At 40.7% G+C, this 11,880-nt stretch overlaps 1 long non-coding RNA gene across 1 annotated transcript; it reads left to right on the forward strand.

Annotated features, from left to right (window-relative positions):
* Window positions 1–1,954: 1,954 nt before the first annotated feature.
* LOC109306086 lies at window positions 1,955–11,649 on the forward strand. The gene is made up of 3 exons (XR_002099843.1): window positions 1,955–2,051; window positions 2,583–2,588; window positions 11,637–11,649. It is a non-coding gene; the product is annotated as an uncharacterized LOC109306086 (long non-coding RNA).
* Window positions 11,650–11,880: the final 231 nt, after the last annotated feature.

Below are 11,880 nucleotides of genomic sequence, written 5' to 3' on the forward strand. Positions count from 1 at the left end.
TGACAAACTAATCATCCAGCTGGTCTCTAATTGAGGCAGTCCCAACTCCTTTATTCTCCTTAATAAGTAGTATCTTTAAATTGTAACTTTTATCACTACATTTTCCTTTTAACAATAACTGGAAAAAATCAACACCTAATTCATTTAACACACATTTTCAGAGGTGAGGTTACTAGCACTTTTCCATTCCTCTTTTCCTGCAGCTCTTTTAGCAATTCTCTATTAATCTTCTAGGACATTTCACTTTCCTTCCAGACTAATGAAGTATCTGAACTAAATTGTTTTCAGGGAAGCCTTTCTTCCAAATCTTGATGGACTTGGGTCCTTGCACAGGGATCCAACAGACTTGCAATTCTGACAGCTGTGCTTCTGCACATAGCAAAAAATTCATTAGCTACAGACTGCTGAGGGTGATTTCCTCTTTTCTGAACATAGTATTTGCATTTATGTCTGTAGGTACATTTCTTTCTGTAAAGACATGATTGCTTCCTTTGTTCTGGAATAATTTCTTCCTTCCTAAGAAAATTTTTCAGAATTGGGCCAAGATAGTGAAAAGGATCATCAGGAGGCATGAATGTTTTGTATTTTTGTACTGCAAGCACACTCTTGACTAGATTCAGTTTTTCAAAAGCATCTAGACTCAATATTGGTGTCATCTCCCTAGATACCATATTGAATGAGAGTTTCTATGCTCTGTTTTTATACTGGATGCTAGCAATGCATCTCCCTTTCACTGGTCTCTGTTTCTGAATAGCCACGTATTTTATTGTTTGTTTGACTTGCTTTTGGTTTCAATTTTTATTTTGTTTATTCATGCCATGAGCTCCACTGCAGGCTTGAAAACTTTCCATAAATTTAAAGATGGTCAGTAAAAAATCAAACTAAAAAAACCTGTCCATAAGAATCCATAAAAAACTTTAGGTGTCCATAAAAGGCGCTGGAGCTGATTAACATCCTGTGGCGGGAAAACAGCTAGACACAGTGTTGAAGTATAAACAGAGCCCAGCAGCACCACCTAACATCCAGGTAGAAGTGCAGTTCCCTGCAGGCAGTTCTCCTCAATGCTTTGTATGCCACTATACCCAAATCATGTGCTGCTACCGCTGAGTCCCATGTGTTGTCTATAACACTGCTGGGTTGCAGGTAGGTTTCTCTGGGGGTTCATTCTGGGATGGGAAGAGTAGGTGTAAGGCTGTGGGGTAGGTGTCACAGGCCAGCTGGGCACTGTGAGTGTATCAATTTTATCACAGGCCAACTGGGCTGTTTGATTCAGTTTCAGACCAAGAAGGCAAAGTTGGGAGTGAAATGAAGACACATTTATTATAGCTTACACAGACACAACAGTTAACAGAAAGATAAATGTGATAAGCAGATAATGAAGTATTAAAGAGCTAATAGTAAATAACAGATAATAACAACAGATAGATAGATCAGTTCTGTTGCAGACCAGCTGGGCACTGTGAAGGTATTAGCCACTGGGCTGTTCAAAAGAACAGAGAGACAGATATGGGTTGGCAACTTATTGATAGTCCCTCAATGCCAGGTATGCATCAAGTGATTCCAGTGAAGTCAGGTGTCCCTGAGCAAAGCTGTCAAAGTCCCTTGATCAGGATCCAATCCTCACTCACACCGGAAATCTGGGGTCCAGGTGTGGAACAGAAAAGACCATTCTGTTCCCTCCTTCCTGCTGGTTATCTGATGCACATGCTTTTTATACCTAGTCTTATGTTAATCTGTTGGCCTCACAGCCACTCACAATGTTGCCCTACAGCTGTTACCGTATGGGATTGGAAGGTGTTAAAAATTGTCATTAAAGGTTACTACCCAGATTCAAGTTTATCCCATAAGCAAATTATGATGCAGCACCTTTAGGTTTGAAATTGACATTGCCCCGCCTACGTCCCAACCCCTTTTAGGTTTCATTCGAATATGCTTTCTTGGGATGTTTTTTCCTGGAATGTGCTGGGTGTACCAGGCAGTTGGATCCAGTTATCACTAAAGCTGAACCCTGAGCAGAAACCATTAGATCAGCTAATCTCACAGCTACAGCTGTGCCTATGGGGCCAGTCAGTTCCATGAACAGTTAATTTATCATTTTGGTTAAACTTATGACAGACAAGTTACATTTGCAGTTTACAAACTTACAAGCTTTATATTAACTAATATTACCTGTTTAGGCAAAATACCAAATGCCTCCAAGAAGCACATATTTGTTGCCTCTTAATCCCTCTGGTTCTGGCTGTTACAGGTAGGTTAAGAGAGGCCGCATGGTTCAGGGTACAGCCAGAGGAATGAGGGTATGAGGGTGAGCTGGGGACCCCAGGGTGGTAGGCATCATAGTATAAAATCATTCCTGCAGTCAGAGCTGTCAACTTTACATTTTTTTTTACTAACAATGTTTTTTGGGGTTGTTTTTACTTTTACTATGGTTGCTGTTAAACCCTGAAAATTGAACCTGCCCTTGTTAATTAGCCTGGGAGAAGAGTTACATTTACATTGTGTAAAACACATATCAGCAAAAACATGTCAGTAAAAAAAGTTTTGTTGCCAGTGAGAAGTTTACAGATTGTCAGTAAAAAAAGTCTTAGGTTGGCAACCATACTCCAGTGTCCTATTGAAATTAAATCCTTGTTCCTTGCAATTCCACTGGCAAAATCCAGTCCCTGTCATTGATTTTGCTTGATTCAATCATATCTTTAAAAATAAAATAAAATAAAACTTCTTCGCCAGTACATGCTCAACTATGTACATTTGAGGTGTATGTGTTTGGGATCTGCAGCACCTAGAAAATTGGTTCCTCTTTTTACAGTTAAAACAGAACTTTCCAAATGCAGCACATTTGGGCCCTTGGTGCCTTCTATTCCAGGTACACATCTACATATTTGCTATCTTTCTCTTAGCATTCTGCTGCCCAGTGGAAAATTCCACTCTGAAGGGGCTTCTTGTGGCTGTATTCTTTTATGTGTACTCTTTTGGTGTATTCAGCTCTGTAGCTTAGACCCTCACCATTTGTGCTTCCCTGTACATTTGAATAGTCTTCTCAAGGGACAAGTATCCTTCTGGCTTTTCTTGTAATGCTGTGTCTGCAATGACACACATAGTTCTCTCTCTCAAGTTCACAAAAGCACAGCTCTTAGCTCAGTAACATACTGATCTATTCTTTGTTCTGTTGTTTGTCGTTTCTTTCAAGGGTCTCATTCCTTTTTTTGGCATGCAGTACTCCTCAAATTTGTACAACATTAACTTAATTCATATTTTGACTTTTTCAAAGGTCAAAGTATGAAAAACATAAACAGCCAGGTTTCCCTCCCCCCCACAATATGCACGAATATTGAGGATTTGATTTTGTAATTTTTCTCCTATGCCACTGTGACTGTTAGGTACCACTAAATGCTTTGTCTGAATGTCCTCCTGTTCTCTGCTGTATTGCACACCAGAACAAATACCTGTTTAAGCAAACTCTGAAGTCATTATCTACAAGAAAAAAGGGCTATGGACTTATCCAATTCAACTCAAAATAAGTACAGACATTCTACCTTGGGCCCAGACAGATTTTGGCTAAATCTGCAATTTCCTTGTTGCTGAATTTAAAAAGAAGGAAGGGACAAGAAACAGACTTACAATGGGAATTTATTATAACTGTTAAGATAATATTGCCACTCTATAATGAGTATTAATGAGATTTGAGGGACAGGTTAAAGTGTTTTTTTTTTCTTTAAATTGGGGACTTGGCATTTTGTTTAAAGTAAAATAGAGATGGAAGTGGACAGGAAAGCGATGACTGGTTCACAAAGAAAAATGTATACAGAGTTGTGGACAACTAACAAATACTTAAATCTAATCACATTTAACAGAAAGTTGTTTCATGTGAGACTTGCCTGCTACAAAATTCTCATGTTAAGGGTAGATTTTGGAAAGTTGAAGTGTAACATTATCACATTGCTCTGTTTGAAGCAACGCAGCCTAAGGGGGTTGCAGTATAATCCAATGCAATTAAACAAAGAAAAAAAATCTTAGCATTAAAAATGTATTATGCGCTAAAATTCTTCTACATTTTCAGTGATGGCAGATGTTGAAAGTATCTCCAATAATGAACGTGCTAGGTATAGGATTAAAAGGAGACAGTTAAATAAACAAAGCAGACAGGATGGTGAGAAGACAGCAGAGGTATTGCTTAGCAGGTACGAAATGGAGATGCCACATTTCTCACAGTTGTATTTTGTCATGAATGATTCTCTTGTGGGACCCATATAATCACATGGCAAATCCAAAAAGCATTAGAAAACTACTACTCTGTCAAATGTGCAACTCAGTTTGACCTTCTTTGAATTCTTTTCCCCATACAAAATGTAATATAAATTCTGAATTGCTGCTGAAGAAGGTGTACAAGGTAGTTGTCAAATAAGAAGAGGCAAGCTACAGAACAGGTAGGAAATAAATAGGTATAAGTTTTTCTTTTTATTAAACCAGTTATTCTGACAAGGGTAGTCGTTGAACTTCTGATTTTAAAAAAAATCACAACAAATAAAACCCTCAAGATATTTTTCACTGAAAGTGGCATCTCAAAAGATGTTTCAAACCATTTTCATTTTAGTCATGTTTCTGTTTTGTCATAAAGCAAATGATTTTTATTTGTTTAAATATGTCTTTATATTATTTAAATTTTTCTTTTTCAAAAAGATTGTTTTGTTTTCTGAACAATAAACATATCTACTGTTGTCCCTGATAATCCCCTGGCCCTGCTTACTTTCATATCCTTCATGCTCTTGTAAGATGCTCTTTGCTTATTCCCAGAATCAATCCCTTTATGTGGAATACTACCTCTAACTCATTTCTTTTTCATTTTCAATCTTGAATAACCAATCATCCACTGCCTCTTGACATCCTCTGCTTTTAAGTACCTTGTATATGATCTTCTCTCCTTTCACCATCTCCAGATTTTTATATCACTTGTCCTGTATCTCATTCTTAACTTAGGCACTGTGCATGTTCTCTCTTTCTTTCTATTTTTGTAATCATTCCAGCTGTGCTTATCTCTCTTTTTTTGCCAGACCCTGCATGTTTATTTTTTTTGCTTTGGTGGATGTCTGGATATGGTCATCCCAGCACCATGCTACCCTATACTGTCATTGATCACCACTTCTTCCATATACTTCAGTTACTATTTGACAGTGGGCATGTCTACACTTCTATTAGCACATAACAATAAACTCTGGTGCATACTGTAGTAGATGTTATTGTTCCAGGGCATGCTATTTGAATGGCAGGGAATGTGCCTCAGAGCATGCTGAGCTGGGTCAGAGCAAACCCAGCTGGAAGGTCACCTGGGGGGTCAGCCTGCCAGCCTGGGGCTGCTCCAGTCCAGCTCAACACTCTGTGGAGGGGCTACTGGGACACAAGGGTGCTCCTGTGTGGGGCTAGCCAGCAGACAGCCCCTACACTGAAGCACCCTCATGTACCAGCTAACCCAGTCATCTACATGTGCACTGCTGTATAGGAAAAAATTCTGCAGCAGGGTAGTACCTGTATTTACAGTTTACTTGTATTTACAAGTACTACCCTGCTGCAGAGCTAGTTTCCTGCAGTCTAATAGGACCACATGTGTAGATGCAAGATATTTACTGTGGAGCTAGTCTACTCGGCAGTAAATGTCTCATGTAGATGCACCTGGTGTCATTCTGTTTTATGTCCTACATGTTTGACTGTAGTTCTGTTTTATAATGGTATATAAGTGTGTAGTTCTTATCTGTGTACCATTATTAGTATGAAGATTTGAGGTGTTACTTGCACCTATTTTCCATTGTTGATGTCAGGGGTTATGCTGTTTGAAGTTAAAGTTTGTATTTGTAAAGGGCAGATGGATCGGATTTTCTGTCTACCAGCCATCTTTTCCAAATTGGAAAGTTTGAAGGCACATAAATATCGTTGATCTCGAGTTATACGAATGTCTCTGAAAGGTCATCCCTTGCTATAAGCTCTGCTGTGGTCTGCCATGAGGTGGCCCTGTGTTTTAGTGCAAAGCTGATAGGTGTAAAAAATAGGAGAGCTTCCAGACAGGAGATACTTCGTGGTTGGTTTTGAGGCTTGTCAATTATTCAAAAGAAACTGCTTCTAAGCACAAGCACCTATAGTTGTGCTGGGTGAAACCTGACACTTACTAGTGCTAAGACATCTGAAAATGGTTTTTGGACCTACCACTGGTATAGAAGAGTGCCTGAATAGTAACAGTGAAGATACTGCCACCAGTGGAGGAAGAGCAGCAGAGACCATGGGGGTGGCAGAGACCCTGGGAATGGTGAAGACATCTTGTGTAGGTAAAGGCAAAGTGGTAGAGACCCTTGGGGTGGTGGAAGAGGAGTAGTGGACACCCCTGGCAGCCAGAATAACTCTCTCTAGCTTTGCGCACTAGCACACTCAGCCTCCGAGTGGCAGCAACTCTGGTGTGGGCCTACCTACTCAGTATTCATTACATTGGCTTGTGTAGGTGATAGAGTCCATGACACAGAGGGACAACCCCTGGCAGTGGGAAGCAAGAGAGCATCTGATGTAGGTGTTGCTACCCAGCACTTAGCATTTTTCTGGTGTAGTTGGTAGAGTCCCCAGACAGCAGCCCTGGGTGAGACAACTGACTAGGCTAGTTGGTAGCTCTCTGGGCTGGTTTGCCATTGACTGTGACTTTGATCCAGGGAAAGCTAAGTGTGACTGTGTTCTGTTTGAGATATAGTTAAAGGTTAATAATGAAGGTATCCTTAAGGTGTATGCTTATTCCCTTTTTCCTTTATAATAAACCCTGTTTTAGTGCAATTTTGGCTTGTGAGTGAGCTAAGTTTGTTCTCATTAGAATACCCAGTTAAAATATAGTTTACCAGGTTAGAATACCTGGTTAAAATATATTTCACTAGGTCTGGATGACCTAAATTGAGAAGTGGTGTGAAACACCCTAAACTTGAACCTTGCCTTTGTTACAGCCATCCAGTGCCTGCAGAAGGGTTATGGCCGTATTTCCTAAGCATATGCTATTCTTTCTTAGTATCTATAACAGTTTTACCTACTTTCTGCAACATTTTTCCCCTGAATTTCAGAATGCTTTCTCTCATCAGGTTTCATAGTCTAATGTCCAACTCTTCTTGTTTTTCACTTCTTGTCATCAACTGGAAAAATGTCTGTAACAGCACTTTAGTGGTGGGTAATCAGTGCTTCTTGTATGACCTTAGTATCTATAACATTTTTCTGTTTCCTTTCCTAAGCATTACATTGATTGGCTGACATTCTGACCACCTTGGTATCAACACCTACACAGTCAAATGGGTTGCTAACTGGCTGGAGGGCCACACCCAGAGAGTGGTGGTGGACGGGTCATTTTTGACCTCGAGGGATGTGGGCAGTAGGGTTCTGCAGAGCTCGGTCCTCGGGCCCGCACTGTTCAACATCTTCCTCAGTGACTTGGACGAGGGGGTAAAAAGAACCCCGTTCAAATTCACAGACAACGCTAAAATGTGAGGGGATGTAGGCACACTAGAAGGGAGGAATAGGCTGCAATCGGATCTAGACAGGTTACAGAGGTGGGTGGATGAGAACAGGATGGGTTTCAACACTGACAAGTGCAAGGTGCTGCACCTGGGGAGGAAAAACCAGTACCATACCTACAGGCTGGGGAACTCCCTTCTCTTCAGTGCAGAGGCAGAAAAGGATCTTGGAATCATTATTGATGCCAAAACGAACATGGGCCAACAGTGTGGGGAACGCGGTCAGGAAGGCCAACCATACTTGTCATGCATCCACAGATGCATCTCGAGCAGGTCCAAGGAGGTGATCCTCCTCCTCTATGCAACACTGGTTGGAGTACTGTGTCCAGTTCTGGGCGCCGCACTTCAAGAGGGATGTGGACAGCATGGAGAGGGTCCAGAGGAGGGCCACTCACATGAACACGGGCAGCAGGGCAGGCCCTATGAGGACAGGCTAAGGGACCTGAACCTGTTCAGCCTCCACAAGAGAAGGCTGAGGGGGGATCTAGTGGCCTGTTACAAACTAGTCAGAGGGGGCCAGCAGGCATTGGGGGAGTTCTTTTTCCCCCGAGAACTACCACGAGTGACTAGAAATAGTGGTCACAAGCTGGCAGAGGGTAGATTTTGGCTAGACATCAGGAGGCACTACTTCACGGTCAGGGTGGCTAGGATCTGGAACCAGCTTCCAAGCAAAGTGGTGCTGGGTCCTACCCTGAGGGTCTTTAAGAGGAGGCTAGACTTTTTCCTGGCATGGCAGGGGGTTGGACTTGATGATCTGCTCAGGTCCCTTCCAACCCTATCAACTACTAAACTGGGAAAACTATGAAACTACTACTGTTCCTCATTTGTCTTGAATGCTTTCTTTGGAAATACTTGTTCCTTACTCCCTGCCATCTCTAAATTTTTACCTTCTACATCTCTCTTACCAACAGACCCATTTCCACCATAAAATTATTTGCTGGTTTCACCAACATGTCATTTTGGATCTACCTCATGATGATTTCCTTTCTTGAGATATGTGCAATCATATCTTCCAGTACTTGCATAAATTCTACCTTCTCTTCATCACTGTATCCTTGTTTATGGTTCATATTATTACCAATCCTTGTTTGTTGTTGTGCGCTTTACTGTCATCAGTCAATTTGATATATGATACATTTTTATTACCTGTTCATGTCATGAACTATTTAGTATCACTTCCACGTTGTATCATTTTCTCCTTGTGCAGTCACTATTGTAGACTATAACTGGCATCCAGTTATTTAGTACTGTAACTTTTCCATTTGATCTTCTGGATGCAGTCATCTTGTACTTTGTGTCATTCCATAGCGTCTGCCAATTCCCATTCTCTTCCTGTGAAACTTCTGACATCCCAAGTGCCTCTTCTGAGCACTCAAAGGGGTGAGATTCTGTTCCAATTGTTGGTATGGAAGTGAACTTAGAAACCTAATTGCAATTTTTCCTATCCTGCTCAAGTCCCTAAAAATGAGTTCATGGAAAAAATTGGGTATTTTTTCCACCTCTTCCCCCTCCTTCTCTTCCTTCTCCTCTTCCTCCTCCTCCACATTGATTTTTTGTAATTCAGTCTTCAAGACAAAATGCTGATGTATTAAAACATAGATGCATTAATGGATTTTCAGGACATGAACAAGGTGGAAAATAGTCACATTTAAATTACTAAGTCCACTTAGATGCTTAATATGTGGAATAGCATGTGGTACTTGGATTCCTTTGCATTAACCTTGACCAATTCATTTCTTTAGCTGCAACTGTCAACTTTACAGTAACTTTTGTTCATTTTTCACTGCAGCTAAGAGATTCTGTTACACATCATCAAGGAATGCTTTAGTCTTATTTTCTTTTACACACTCCAAGATTTAGTTATAAAGTTGGAGTAGTTTTTAGAGCTAGACAGCCACCCTGACACCAGTAATAGTTACTTGCAGTGGACCTAGCCTTTCATTGCCCAAGAGCTGCTTGTACAGGAGCAGGGATTTGTCACACTCCCTCCATTGACTGGGTATATTCAGGGTTCTTGTTAAGCCTGTACATCTTGCATAATGCACAAGGTGGTATCTCCACTGTAAGCCTTCAATTCTTACGGCATAACCAGTGATTCAGACACAGTGGTCAGGTACAAATGAATGGTCAGGTATAGATTAATTTCAGGATTCCATTTAAGTTCCGTTGCAATTCAAATTGGTGCTGGGAGGAACATTAACTCTGTTTTGAGCTTTCCAAGCTCCTTAAGTGAGGTAAGAACATACCAAACAGCTGGTTGCTGCTGATAGCAAGCATTCAATTTAATACAAAATGATGGTAGGGATAGAACCTACCTTTTCTCCAATGGCTAAGTGGCAAAAAACCCCTTGTCCATTGAACCAAAAATTGCCTAATACAAAATGTATAATCAGCAGTCAGACATGTTTAAGTCCTTTAGGCACTATCAGGGATGTATGAGATCCAGATTTACCATTTTTGGGGCAACTGCTCTTGTGACTTGGTTATTGGAAAAAAAGTGAGTAGTGTCCCAGAATCAATAGGAGATGTAAGTACTGTTCTCATTTAAGCATATTGGTTTATGTTTGTTCCCTCTGAGCAATCTGTGCCCTACATAATGTATCTTTCTTGCATTCTTGAGTTAGCTGTCTAAGTGACTTCTGACACTACCCTCTATTTAGTAGTACTGGCTAGCTGAAAGCATCTTTGTGATGAGTGACTAAGGGACATGGATTGCCCTTTGGGAAACTTCTAGGTCTTACTTTTCACAGAGGAATCTTAGGGGACAGATGCTATTTCACCTATTGCCTAAGTGCAATCCTATTTCACATTGTCTGAGTCCCTGAAAAACAGCTAATGCAAAAAATGAGTGTGTCAGCCATCTTCTCACTGTTTGTGTAGCTCAGTCTTAAGGGCAAAATGATGGTTTTACAAAAGTAGATGCATTAATGAATTTTCAGAACTTGAACAGGGAATAGGATAACTTTAGCCATCAAAGTTCATATACATGTCCAACAGGTAGAACACAATCCGGCTCCCAATACCTAACCTGTCAACTAAGATCTCTGTCTTGGGACAAATTGTCTGAATATTAGTTATGGTAACATTAAGTGGAAGGAGCTTAAAGGTCAGTTAAAATTTGGGTCTTAGGCATTTTATGGCCCTCGTCACCAGAGTGTCTTAATGCCTCAGAATCTTTAATGCATTTACCCACCATCAATATAAACTGGGAGCGGGGTAGGGGGTTAGGTTCTGCCATCAGTTTACAGCTTGGAACTAAGGTACAAAGGGTGACTGCAGAACATTTTTGGAACTTGCAGCTCCAGATACTCTGTTCCTGGATGTGTAGCCCTATCCAAAGCAATGACTCCAAGTGATTACATAGTCACTTTGACTGAGAATGAACAGTGGTGGCCATAGCAATTACATGTGCTCCCTATGGCTGTGTAGCAAATTTAAGCACTTGAAAATGGAGTTCTCAAAAACCTGAGACTGCCAGATTAATCTCAACAGAAACAGAATAGATGTGCCCCACTTTTGACCCATATGGCAAGGGCATTAACATGGGTAGCTGGAGGTCCTGGATTACGAGCCTCTTCTTTACTCTGGGAGTTTGAATCAGGCCCTTTTTCATTTTTCATCACTGTATTCAGAGGTCAGGCAAGAACACTCACTTGAGAAGCTGGAGGCCTTGGGTGTATGGTCAAAAGGCCTGCTTCCTAGCACAGAGCTTTCTTTCTTCTTTGGCAGACTCTTACAGTTGAGGATGATTGTCTTCCATGACGTTTTATCTGTGGGTCCAAAGATAACTGATGAGACTGATCCAGGATCAACAGGCTCTGTTCCAAGAAAGAGTCTAGGAACGTGTACTTGAAAAAAAAACTCTGCAGCAGGTTAGAACTTGTATTTGCAAGTACTGACCTGATACAGAATTAGTTTCCTGCAGCCTAATAAGTCTGCATGTGTAGACACAATATGTTTACTGTGGAGGTAAGTAGTGTACTCCATAGTAAATGTTTCATGTAGATGTGCCCACTGTAATCCTGCTTATGTTCTACGTGTTTGCTTGTGATTCTTTTCTATAGTGGTAGCTTATATATTTCTTATCTATATACCCTTATTAGTATGAAGATGTGAGATGTTACTTTGTAACCAGTGATCTCTTGGTGGCATGCAACCCAGTCCAATTTTCAGTTTTACAAAAGTAACCTAAAATCCACATTTTTCCATGATTAAAATGAAACACCACTACACATGCGTGCGTGCGCGCACACACACACACACACACACACACACGTGTGTGTGTATATATATATATATATATATAGAGAGAGAGAGAGAGAGAGAGAGTTTTCTCATTAGTAAACTGCACATT

Source organism: Crocodylus porosus, unplaced genomic scaffold (assembly GCF_001723895.1).
Source record: "Crocodylus porosus isolate Cpor-Errol unplaced genomic scaffold, CroPor_comp1, whole genome shotgun sequence".
NCBI classification, from domain to species: domain Eukaryota; kingdom Metazoa; phylum Chordata; order Crocodylia; family Crocodylidae; genus Crocodylus; species Crocodylus porosus.